The sequence below is a fragment of the Erinaceus europaeus genome, chromosome 12 (genome assembly GCF_950295315.1).
Source record: "Erinaceus europaeus chromosome 12, mEriEur2.1, whole genome shotgun sequence".
NCBI lineage: Eukaryota > Metazoa > Chordata > Mammalia > Eulipotyphla > Erinaceidae > Erinaceus > Erinaceus europaeus.
In genome coordinates, this window is record NC_080173.1 from 53,984,348 (window position 1) to 53,996,251 (window position 11,904).

An 11,904-nucleotide genomic window follows, 5' to 3' on the forward strand; every position below is an offset into this window, starting at 1 on the left:
AATAATCATGGCCATTTTGAATTTACTACTTGTTTTGTGCCAGAGTACTGGTTAAGAGTTTTATTTGGGGGATTGGGTGGTAGCACAGTGGGTTAAGCGCACATGGCATGTTGCACAAGGACCCGCACAAAGATCCTGGTTCTAGCCCCCAGCTCCCCACCTACAGGGGGCTCGCTTCACAAGTAGTGAAGCAGGTCTGCAGGTGTCTCTCTCTATATTTTTAAATTTTATTTATTTTTCCTCTTTTGCTGCCCTTGTTTATTGTCATTGTTGTTGTTATTGCTGTTGTCATTGTTGGATAGGACAGAGAGAAATTGAGAGAGGAGGGGAGGACAGAGAGGCGGAGAGAAAGAGACCTGCACATCTGCTTCACTGCCTGTGAAGGGAACCCCTGCAGGTGGGGACCCAGGGGCTCAAACCGGGATTCTTATGCTGGTTCTTGCACTTTGCACCACATGTGCTTAATCCACTGTGCCGCTGCCCTGCTCCCTGCAGGTGTCTATCTTTCTCTCTGTCTCTCTGTCTTCCCCTCCTCTGTCCTATCCAACAACAACGACAGCAACAACAACAATAATAATAACCACAACAACGATTAAAAAAAAAAAACCAAGGGCAACAAAAAGGAAAAAATAGCTTCCAGAAGAGGATTCGTGGTGTAGGCACCAAGCCCCAGCAATAACTCTTGAGGCAAAAAAAAAAAAGAGTTTTATTTGGGGGGCTGGGAGATAGCATAATGGTTATGCAAGAAGACTTTCATGCCTGAGGCTCCGAGTTCCCCACCACAACAATAAGCCAGAGCTAAGCAGTGCTCTGGTAAAACAAAAAAAAAAACAAACAAATAAATAGTTTACTTAAAAAAACTAATTTAATCATATTTGGTCAATTTATTTCTTTAGGTGTTGGGCCCAGAGCCTCAGATATGTGAAGAATGTGTTCTGCCACTAAGTTACACTCTAGCCCTCACTTCATCTTCACTAGAACTTTAGGAGACTCATGATGTAGATGGGTAAGCTTGAGTCCAGAGCTCACTTTCCTTACTAGATTTATTAACTCAATTATAAGAGACACGCAGAAAGAAACCAGAGCAAAACTCTAGCTAGAGGATTGAACTTAGGACTTCATGCTTCAAATTGAGGCACTCTGTCCCCTGCTCCACCTCCTGGGCCACCAGAGTTTGCCTTGGCATTCTCACACAGGGATCACACAGCTCCCGGGTCTCCACTTCATTGGGCTGGTGAGCTCCACACAAACAGGGACCAAGGCCTGTGGATCGAGAGCCAGTGCTCTCCCCCTCTTCTTTCTCTGTCTGCTTGTAGTCTCTGCCTTTGCTCCCTGGCTCCTCTTCCTCCTGGACTCTCTCCCTCTTTTTCTCCTCTTTCTGTGTCTCTGCTCTATTCTCTTTCTTCTTTTCTGTGTCTCCCTCCCCTGACACAGTCCCTGCCCCCTATTTCCCTCCCCCAGGTTCATGTCCAGTGGGGCACTTGTTCCCGGAAGACGATGAGCAGACCCCTGTTTGCTTCTGGCCCAGGGCCCTTCCCCAAGGCTGGGAGCCAGGAACTGGGGCTTGCCTGCTGGGGTCTGCTGGGATGCTCTGGTGGGGTGTAGAAGTCATGTGACTTCTCCAAGGAGGCCAACAGGCCTGGGAAAGGAGACAGGGGAGGATCTGGATGGGATACAGCTGGACACCAGGAGGGTAAGCCTTGGAAAGGCTCCCTGGGACTCTGGCCAGGGTTATAGTGCAAGTTGGGGAAGCAAGTGCCTCCTCTGACTCTGACTCCCTGTTGCTCCTTTCTCTCCCCACAAGGTCTCCCTGACTTCTTTCCTCCTCCTTTCACTTCCTTCTTCCTATCTTCTCTCTTCTCCCCTTATCCTCTCCTCCTCCCTGCACCTATCCTCAGTTTGTATCTTCTCTTTCTCTGCCTTTCCCCACCCCCTTTTCCTTCCCCTTCATGATCCTTCTTCCTGCCCCCCCCCCCCATCTATCAGTCTCCCCAGCTCCAGCTCGAGCCAACACAGAGGCCTTGGATGGTGCTCACAGTCTTGCTTTCAATTTATTGCCCATAAAGGAGGCAGCAGATGGAAGTGTCCCCCACCCCCACCATCCATAGCTCCACCTCCCAATAAGAGCCAATCTAGACGCCAATGTCGTCCATCAAATTCACCAGCACAGGGTTATTTATAGACACCCCCTTCCAAGAGAGCAGAGTGTCTCCCCCTCCTCTCTCTTTTCTCTTTGAGCTCTCACATCTCTGGAGCAAGGGGTGGGGGTGGTGAGGTGGGACTTGGGGTTTGCTGTTTGAAAGACTGCACCACAACGAAGCCCCCATTCCTTGGATTCTGGGGTAGGGGGTGCACAGAAGGGCCTTGATTGGAAATGAATTAATTAGAAGTGAGGTTCTTCAAGTCTCCGTGTTAAGTTATTTATAGTGCTCAGCTAATTGTGATAATTAGCACTGGGGAGGAAAAGCATGAGTTCCGGGCAATGTGGCCCCCCGCCCATGGAGACCTGAGTCCCACCCGCCGATTCTCCCTCTCCACACTGCTCCATTTGGACTCCGTCAAAATAGGCTACTCCCTGCTGGGGGAGACCTTGGCTTTTCTAAAAGTAGGACAGCTTAGGCTGGGAGGCCAAAGAGAGGGGGCTGCTGGGGTGGACAGCTGTTTCTTAGAAGGGGAGGGTTAGGGGGGCAGCTTGGGCTATTGGGAAGGGAGGTGTGGGATTCCCTCATACATCTCCCCCATGTCTCTTTCCTATGGTGAGATTTACTTCCTGGAGAAGCAGGTGCCAGGCTCTCCCTGGCTGGGGAGCATTCTGCAGGGAGGCCCGCAGAACTGGGCATCAGCCGGGGTGTGCCCGCCCCTCCATTCTCCCAGAGTATTCGGGGGAGGTTGGGTGGGATACCAGCAGGCTTGGAAGAAGAAAGGGTCAATGGAACAATTCTCAGGGAAGCAGGTCACAACCATCCTCTCTGGAAAAATGGATGTTCAGAGGAAGCCCTATTCCATGGCTTGCCAGAGGCTTCAGCCAGATGAGAAGTGGAGCTCATGAGCCATGGCCCTGGGCTTCTGCTTCTACCCCTGGGCTTTCAAGGACAGAGAGTGACCCATTACCAACAAGGTAAAGGAGTGTTAAGAGTGTTTCAAATGGGCCTGGCCAGCTCCACCTCAAGCTACTTGCCTCCTACCGTTTCCCCTCTGGTCCCCCAAATTGATGCTGCAGAATTTTTGTATACACTACTCCCTTTTGTGTTCCTGCAACCTTGCTTAGAATTTCCCCTTATCCCTGCCCCCCTCCCCCAATACACAGCCCCACATTCCTCCTCTGCTAAGACCCTGCTTAGAGTCAGAGCACAGAGCACACGCCACAGCCCTGGGAATCAGGCTGGCTTAGTGGTTTCCTGCCCCCTGCTCCCCCAACTTTGGTGGTTATCATAGTAGTGGTGGGGGTGCTGCTGACAGAAAGGGAACTGGAAAGATATGGGGGTGACCTCTGAGTGTAGCCCCTTCCTTGAGGTAATGGGGTCTGGGTAGAGGACTGGATTCTGCATGGCCACCTCACACCACAATGGGTCATCAGAACAATGACCTGAATCAGGATCAGCTCTCCAACTCTGGGCTCAGAGGCAGCAGAGGTACTGGAAGTGGTGGGAGGTCTTTCTCTCTGGGTTCAGGGGCCCATTCCTACAGCTTCGTCTCCCACTGGAACACACTCTGGAACACTGAAAGCACTTCAAATACAACTGTCCTCTCTCTCACTCTCAGAGGGAAGCACTGCTCAAGGGCCTGCCAAGGGCTGCAGCCAGACCGGAAACGCCATGGGTGAGCTAGGACTGTGGGATCCTATGTTCCGGCAGCCTGTGCCAGCTTCTCCCCGCCTTCCAATTCCCTCCTCCTCCTGCGGATGTTCTCAGGTGTCTCAACCAAATCCCTTCCCCTGCTCCTCCTCCCTTGTTGTCTGAGCTCCTTATCCCTCAGAAAACGAGAGAGAGAGAGAGAGAGAGAGAGAGAGAGAGGTCGATTCATCTTTCTCCTCATGATGCTCCTTATCCCCCCTCTCCTCAACCTCGTAAAAAAATCACTGCCTCTCCATCTCATCTCCCTTCTAATTGTCTGGCCCTGATGCCCTCCCAGGTTCCTTTTTGTTAAGATTGAAATGCTCCCACAGGAAGCCCGCTGTGGCTCCCCACTACCCTCACACACTCCTTTCTACTTCTCCTCCAGGCTGAACCCATCCCAAAGTACACAAGACCACTGCTATTTCTGCTTCTAATGTGTTCTGGACATTGCTTGTCCATTTCTCATGTTTGATTCTGAATTCTCTGTCCAGCCACACCCCTGCTCAAGAACAGCAAACTGTTCCTATCTTTGACCAAGGACTCCTCATACCCTGCCCACATCCCAGGTTCAGGGAACAGACTAGCTCCCCCAGCCACTTGCCTCTGGTCAAACTCTGTGCTCAGTGCCTGTCCTCTGAAAGCAAGGCTTGTGGACACATGGCAGCCTCAGTCCAGGCCCCTGACTCCAGGCCTCTGCAGGTGAAGCCTCAGACATCTCTGTGCTGATCCCCCCTCCCCCCACCTCCACACACGGGCACACGTTGCCGCTCAGGGGCCTTTAGGGAGTCACAATTCTGTCTCCAGCTTCCTCTGAACAGAGAGCCCATTTTTAATTAAAGTGGAAAAAGAGCTGAAAATCTGTTTGCATTTAATCATCTTGACGACCTTTTTGCTTAAGAGTTTCCAGCTTGGGGGGTGCTGTTGTGGGGGGGGGGTATTTCACGAGGCTGGGCCTGGGTCAGAGAGGAGGAGGGAGAGCCTTTTCCAGGGATGAATAATGGAACAGGAGCAGAGAAGGCTCTGAGTGCCTACTCAGCACTTTGCTGGCAGCCAACTCCTCCAGGAGGTGCCCCCACCCGCACCTGCGTCCCCTCCCGGGGCACCCTGTGGGCTACAGGACTGAGGTCTAGGAAGTAGGAGTAGGTCTGGTAGGGAGGGCCATTTCCCTCACGTTCCAGGTCTGGAAAGGAGAAACTCTTGCAGGACATGTAGGGGGTTTGGGCTGTGCTGGGAGGGGGCTGTCTCCATCTCTTGCTTCCCTGCCCAGGACATTCTCTACATGACTGTGCCCAGGCTGCTGGCGAGATTCTATAGTTCCTTTCTTTGTAGTGAACCCACAGAGTGACTTGAATGAACCCTTCTGCATCCCTCTGAGACTCAGTTTCCCCATATGTAATTGACCTCTGAGAGGTGGCTTCCTCTTCTGAAATCCAAGTCCTGTCCTAGTGTGTGTCACTGGGGATGCTTTGTGCTCTTGTCTTTGATTGGGGAACCCCTTAGACTAGGAGATACCCAAGGTGAATGGGGCAGGGTCTATTCCTCCACCTCAGCCTACCTCCCAGTATAGGTAAGGAGGGTGGTGCTGAAATTTCTCTCCATGTTCCAGAAGCACCTTTTTACTTCCCCCTGGAAAGAGATCACAGTTTCTTCCTCAGAATAGGGCCGCTATCAGCCGAGAGCCCTGCTGCCTCCCCTCCCACAGTTGGTATCCCCCCGGGGCAGAGCTACCTCTTCTCAGTTTGGGATTGGCAGTCAGACAGCAAGTAGAACGGATGGGACTGAGAGAGCTGGTGACCTAGACTTTCTGTTCCTAAAATTGCAGCCCTGACTCAGCAGCCCAGGCCTAGGGGTATGTGAGACTGCAGGTAGATCTCCCTCTCTCCACCTCATTGCTGAGCTCTTTCAGGGTCTTCTCTTCACAGTAGGGGGACTGACCCTTCCATCCTTTTACTCTCCCTGCTTGAAAGGAACCCAGACAATTATACTTGACCCTGCTTCCCAAAAGCTCCAAAGTGGAGATAAGCTCAGGCCTGGGATATCCCTACCCACAGTGATTCCCGTGGGAATCATGCTGGAGCCCAAGGCCTGTCACAGCTCTGGCTCTTATCAGCAGCAGGAAGGCCCCCAAGCCCAGGTCTCCAGTGCAGCAATGCCATCTCACCCCCATCCGGCCTCCAGGCCAGAGTAGCCATCAATAGGAGATAATTGACAGCTCTTGGTGCTCTTGGCCTGTGGGGCACATTCTCATTCAATACCTCTTTGACTCCTCACAAGAACACTGTGAGATGATATCTCTAGTCCATTCTACAAACCAAGAGGCTGAGACTCGGGAGCCCGGAAGGGAACAGGCCCACCGCCACACAACAAAGCAATGGGAGCCTGGCATCTGTGTCTTCTGATGCTTTACCCTTTTATCTTCCTATTTGCTGACTTCATGGTTACAGTCAGGGCACAGTTCTACTCAATTTTTCTTCTTTCTTCCTTCCTTTCTTCCTTCCTTCCTTCCTTTCTTTCTTTCTTTCTTTCTTTCTTTCTTTCTTTCTTTCTTTCTCTTTTCCTCTAATCCAGTGCCAGGATCTCCTACATGCTTAATATCACACTCTTGGCCAACTTCTTCTTTTTTTTTTTCCATTCTTTTTAATTTACATGGGAGTGAGGAGGAGAAAGGAAGAGGTAGATGAAGAGAGGAGAGGTATCATATCATTGCTCTATAACACATGCCCCTGGTGCCATGGTGCTTCTATGTGGTGCCAGGCCTCTCCAATCCAGGACCTTGAACATGGCACAAGCTTTCTTGAATGAGATACCACCTATTAGTCAGTTTTTCTTTTTAAAATGCCTCTACAGTTTTTAGATGCAGCACAAAAAGTAAGAAATAACTGAATCCTTTGGAACAATAGGGCAGTTCTGTGATCCTTTAGAGTTGGGAGTCAGAAGGAATTTTCTAGAAGAAGAATACTAGAGGAGAGTATAGGCAGAGATGAGGCCAGAGGCTGGACCAAAGTTTGGGAGTGGTGACTCCCAGAGTTAGCAAGTTTTCCAAGATGTCTCTTCTGTGCTCTTAGAACACAGCTGGGCCCTTCCACTAAAGCCCTGATGTGCTTTCTCTGGGAGTCTCTTCTCCAAGACAAAAAGTGGGGGCAAATCAAGTTCCTACCACCTGTGTTTGAATAAATCCACCACCTATTGTGATTTTTTTTTTTTTTTTTGCCTCCAGAGTTATTGCTGGGGCTCGGTGCCTGAACTATGAATCCACTGCTCCTGGAGACCATTTTCCCCATTTTGTTGCCCTTGTTGTTGTTATTGTTGTTGTTGGATAGGACAGAGAGAAATCGAGAGAGGAGGGGAAGACAGAGAGGGGGAGAGAAATATAGACACCTGCTGACCTGCTTCACTGTATGTGAAGTGATTCCCCTAGAGGAGGGGAGCTAGGGACTTGAACTGGGATCCTTATTCCAGTCCTTGTGCTTCATGCTATGTGCACTTAACCTAGTGTGCTACCTCCCAGCCCCTACCCTTGTGATTCTTCAATAAGAGGTTGGATGCAGAGTGGGTGGGCAGGAAGGGAAGGAAGAGAAGGCTGCAGGTGGGACAGTAGAGGACTCCATCATCATGTCAAAGGAAGAGTGAAGACAACTTTTGAGTCTCAATAGTCCTCAGAGAGGGCAGAGCTGGAGAGATGTTCAGAGGGACTCTTAGCAGATGAGGGAGAAGGTGGGAAGAGGATACTACCTCTGAAACTAGAGGAGCTGGTGGGGAGTGGGGGTGAGGGACACTGGTGAATGGACCCACTTTGTCGCTCCACATAACCTAACTGGACATCAAATTGACCGTTTTCACCCACACCTGTCACTACTAATTCAGTTCAAAAATCAAACCTCATTGACTTCAAGCCTGCCCCAGGCCCCACCCCACCCCTTATTGGACAGACCCTACTTTCAGCCCAGAAGAATCAGCCCAGAGGTAATCACTGCATCATGCTTCAAAGCCACTGAGCCAGCACTCAATTGGGAGTGGGGAGATGGGGGGCAGAGGCAGTGGGTTTCACTTACCTTGCCTGGCTGCCTGCCCAGGGTAGATGGGATCCAGCTGGGGGAAGCCAGCACCTTCTTCTTCCCTTCTTGCTCATTGCCCTTCATCTTTTCTCTGGTTTGACATTGGAACTAGAGGAATAGAGGAGGTAAGGTAGGAAATAGTATAATGGTTATGCAAAAAGACTTTCATACCTGAGGGTCTGAAGTTCCAGGTTCAATCCCTCACACCACCATAAGCCAGAGCTGTGTACTGCTTCGGTAAAAATGATGGTGATAATTTGCCAAAAATAATAATAATAAGGAATAGAGGAGGTGATTTATCTCAAAGCAGGAAGATGGGTGATGCTGAGAGGGTTTTGAAATCAAAAGGTCAGTCAAGAGGTCAAGATCACCCCCGCCCCCAGGATTACCTCAGCTCATCCCAACCCAGTCCTTAAATCTGTTTCTTTTCCCATAGAATGTTAATCTCTGCTCCTCCTCCATGGGACTGCAGCAAGGATCAAAAGAAACAACTGTCTGGGTCTTTGTGTCCATGAAATTTTAGTGCATATGGCTACTCACTGTTGTGAGCACAATCCAGGGTAAGGGTTCTGAATGGAGCAAGAGGGTGGAAAGTATATGGCAAGAGCTTGGGGGGAATGCTGGAGAGTGGAGGGGCAAACCCTTCCACCTTCGACTCCAGAAGATGCAATACCCCTCCAACTACAACTCACAAGCAGAATTGCATTGGTATTCTCTGCATGGAAGAAGGTTCAGGGAGACCTGCTTATGAAAACTGCTGCCCCTCGTGGTGCTGCCTGTCATTTCCCACTTGCTGGACAGCTCCTAAGAGCCCTCTCCATATGCCCTACCACACAGTTGTGGTTGTGAGCACTGAGGACTAGGAATCAGGAAACCGAGAAGAGGGAAATGTTGAAGGATGCTCATGTTTGGGGCCAGATGACACAAACACTAGGAGTTAGGGTCAAGCAAACACAAACCCTCATAAAAACCTCCTCTATTGCTCTGTGGAAAAGGGATAAACCCCAATATTCAGCAGGAGTCCCTGCGTGTGTTCCCGTAGTCGCAAGGGGGCAGATATAGCAGTGGTAGTGAAGATGTCATGGGAATCATGGCAGAGAGATGGGCATGAGTGGGGGAACGTTAGTGGTGGGAGCTGTGGTGGTCTTGGTAGTGACACTGAAGGGAGTGTTATGGTGATAGTGGTCCCAGCAGTGCCAGTATTGGTATACATGGCTATGATTTATGGTCATTATGACCATGGTCATTATGATGGTCATTATGATGGAGGTCATGGTGATGCCAGGGTTGTTATAGGTGGTTTTGATGGTGGTAGTTCCAACAAAAGGAATTCTAATTCCAACTAGGCTGTCTAATATATTCAACTCAAGGTTTTGGTCACATTATAAAAGAATCTTCTGGGTTGGGGAAATAGCATAAAGGTTATGCAAAAGAGACTTCAGTGCCAGAAGCTCCAACATTCCAGGTTCAATTCCTGGCATCACCATAAACCAGAGCTGAGTCGTACTCTGGCTTAAAACACACACACACACACACAAAGGAAACCACATTGTTTTAAAGAATCCTTCAAGGGGGCAGTGTGGTAGTGCAGCAGATTAAGCACACATGACACAAAGTGCAAGGGCTGGAATTAGGATCCCGGTTCAAGCCCCTGGCTCCCCACCTGTAGGGAGATCACTTCACAAGCAGTGGAGCAGGTCTACAGGTGTCTTTCTTTCCCCCTTTCTGTCTTCCAGTCTTCTCTCAATTTCTCTCTGTCCTATCCAACAACAATGACAACAATAACAACAACAATAAACAAGGGCAACAAAAAGGGGAAAAAAAATCCTTCACATCACTATTAAACATACTAGGTCATCAGTACTATGGAGGTGAATGTTTTTGTTCTCTGCTGTAGCCCCAGGACCTGGAGCAGAGTGTGGCATATAATAGGCATTTCAGTTAACATACACTGAATGAGTAAAAGGGGATTGAGTCTCCCCTTTTGAGGAACACTGTGTTACTTTGTTCTTTGCCATTTCTGTTCAGGGTGAGTATTTTTTTTATTATTAATTTCCATTTTACAGAAGAGGAAACTGAGACTCAAAGAAATTGAGGCCCCAAAGTCATATAGGAGTCAGCAATGAGGAGGTGGGCTGTGCAAGCATTCACCGCCAGATCTGGCTGACTCTTCAGCAGCTCCCCTCATCCCCATCCCAGAACACTGCTCAGCTCTGGCTTATGGTGGTTCTGGGGATTGAACCTGGGACCTCAGAGCCTCATGCCTGAGAGTCTTTTCAGATAGCCATTATGCTGTCTCCCCAGCCCTTCTTCAGCACTCTTGCTCCTGGCTCTCTGCTGTCCTCCCACCAGCACTCAACACTGCATCGTGGTCTTGTGCTCTGGCTTAATCATAGAAATCGTGCTAAGAATAGCAACAATTGCTGTTTGTAATTGTTGGAGTAAGGCTTAAATGACCAAGACCATGGAAATTATTAATAAGCCAGGCCCAGCCATGGTAGTGTGGGTCATATTAAATTGTGTTGAGATGGATAACCTTGGCAATAATAGTAACCAGGATCATAAATTAGTAACAGCAGTATTTAAATTAATGCCACGCTGTCGATACCCTCAGTAGTAAGTGGCTCAATGCTGTTGTTAGTACTAATGCTGCCCTTTCCTGCCTCCCTTGAGTTCAGCTGAGAGGAAAGACAGGGCTGTAAAAGCAGTGGGCAGAAGAGACCACTTAGAGGTGCTCCCTGTCCTGGAGAAAGGACCCTTGGGAATCTCTGAAGGGACTGGGATGCCTGGCTTCTTGTACCCAGTCCTGGAGGTGAGGCTTATCCACAGTCATCTGTCATACTGGTGGCTACTTGTTATTCCTGGGACTGACCCTAAGCTTTGTTGGTTATGTGTGTGGGTGGGGACTCACATGGTAGGGCCAGCAAAATAGCTGTGCTGATTTATCATTCATGTAACACAGGTTCAAGTTCATCCCCTACTACAGTGAAAGAAGCTTCAGTGCTATGCCCCCATCTCTATCTTAAAAAAATAAAGTTAATCAGTTAAATTAAATTCAGTGTTGATTCCCCCCCCCCCCCATGAATGTATGGTTAGCTGGTCTTGGAAGTTATACATCAACTGCTAGTGTGTCCTCTTTGCCAGTGCCTTTGACCTCCCCCTTCTTCCTATAATGTTGGAGGGTGGTACTATTTTTTTCAAAGTCAAAACTGAGTTCTACACAGTGTCAAGGTCAGGGTGCAGGCTGGGCTATGCAGACTTCCCTACTTTCCTGTTGCGCTCCTAGAATCGTCTATGTCTGGGAAGCAGGAAAGAGTGGGAACAGGCAGCGATTCTCACCTGCCAAGCCTTCTAGGGCACTCCGAGTATAATCCTGGGACATCTACACAGTGGATAGGCAGGTGGAACACAAGCCTATCCAACTTTGTTTTTTTATTTAAATATTTATTTTTATTATTTATTCGTTTTTGTTGCCCTTGTTTTATTGTTGTAGTTATTATTGATGTCGTCATTGTTGGATAGGACAGAGAGAAATGGAGAGAGGAGGGGAAGACAGAGAGGGGGAGAGAGAGAAAGACACCTGTAGACCTCCTTCACCACTTGTGAAGTGACTCCCCTGCAGGTGCGGAGCGGGAGGGGGGAGGGCTCGAATCCGGATCCTTACACTGGTCCTTGTGCTTTGTGCCACGTGGGCTTGACCTGCTGCGCTACCGACCGACTCCCCCAGCTTCCTTTCTACAGACCTTCATTTAGCACTTACTAGGTACTGGACATTTAAGTAAAAGCTATAATGTCTGCCTGTGTCTAGCTCAGTGGAAATACTCCAGTGAAACCTTTATTGTCAAGGATGCACCTGTGTCTGTATGGACGTATGGTCATTTATATGTGTATGCACTTGTATGAGAGCATGTGAGGGCTTCCTGGGGTGAGAGTACACATGCTCGTGCATGTGTGACTCATAGGTACGTACATGACCACATGTATAGTGAGTGTGCATGCTGAGCAAGCACATA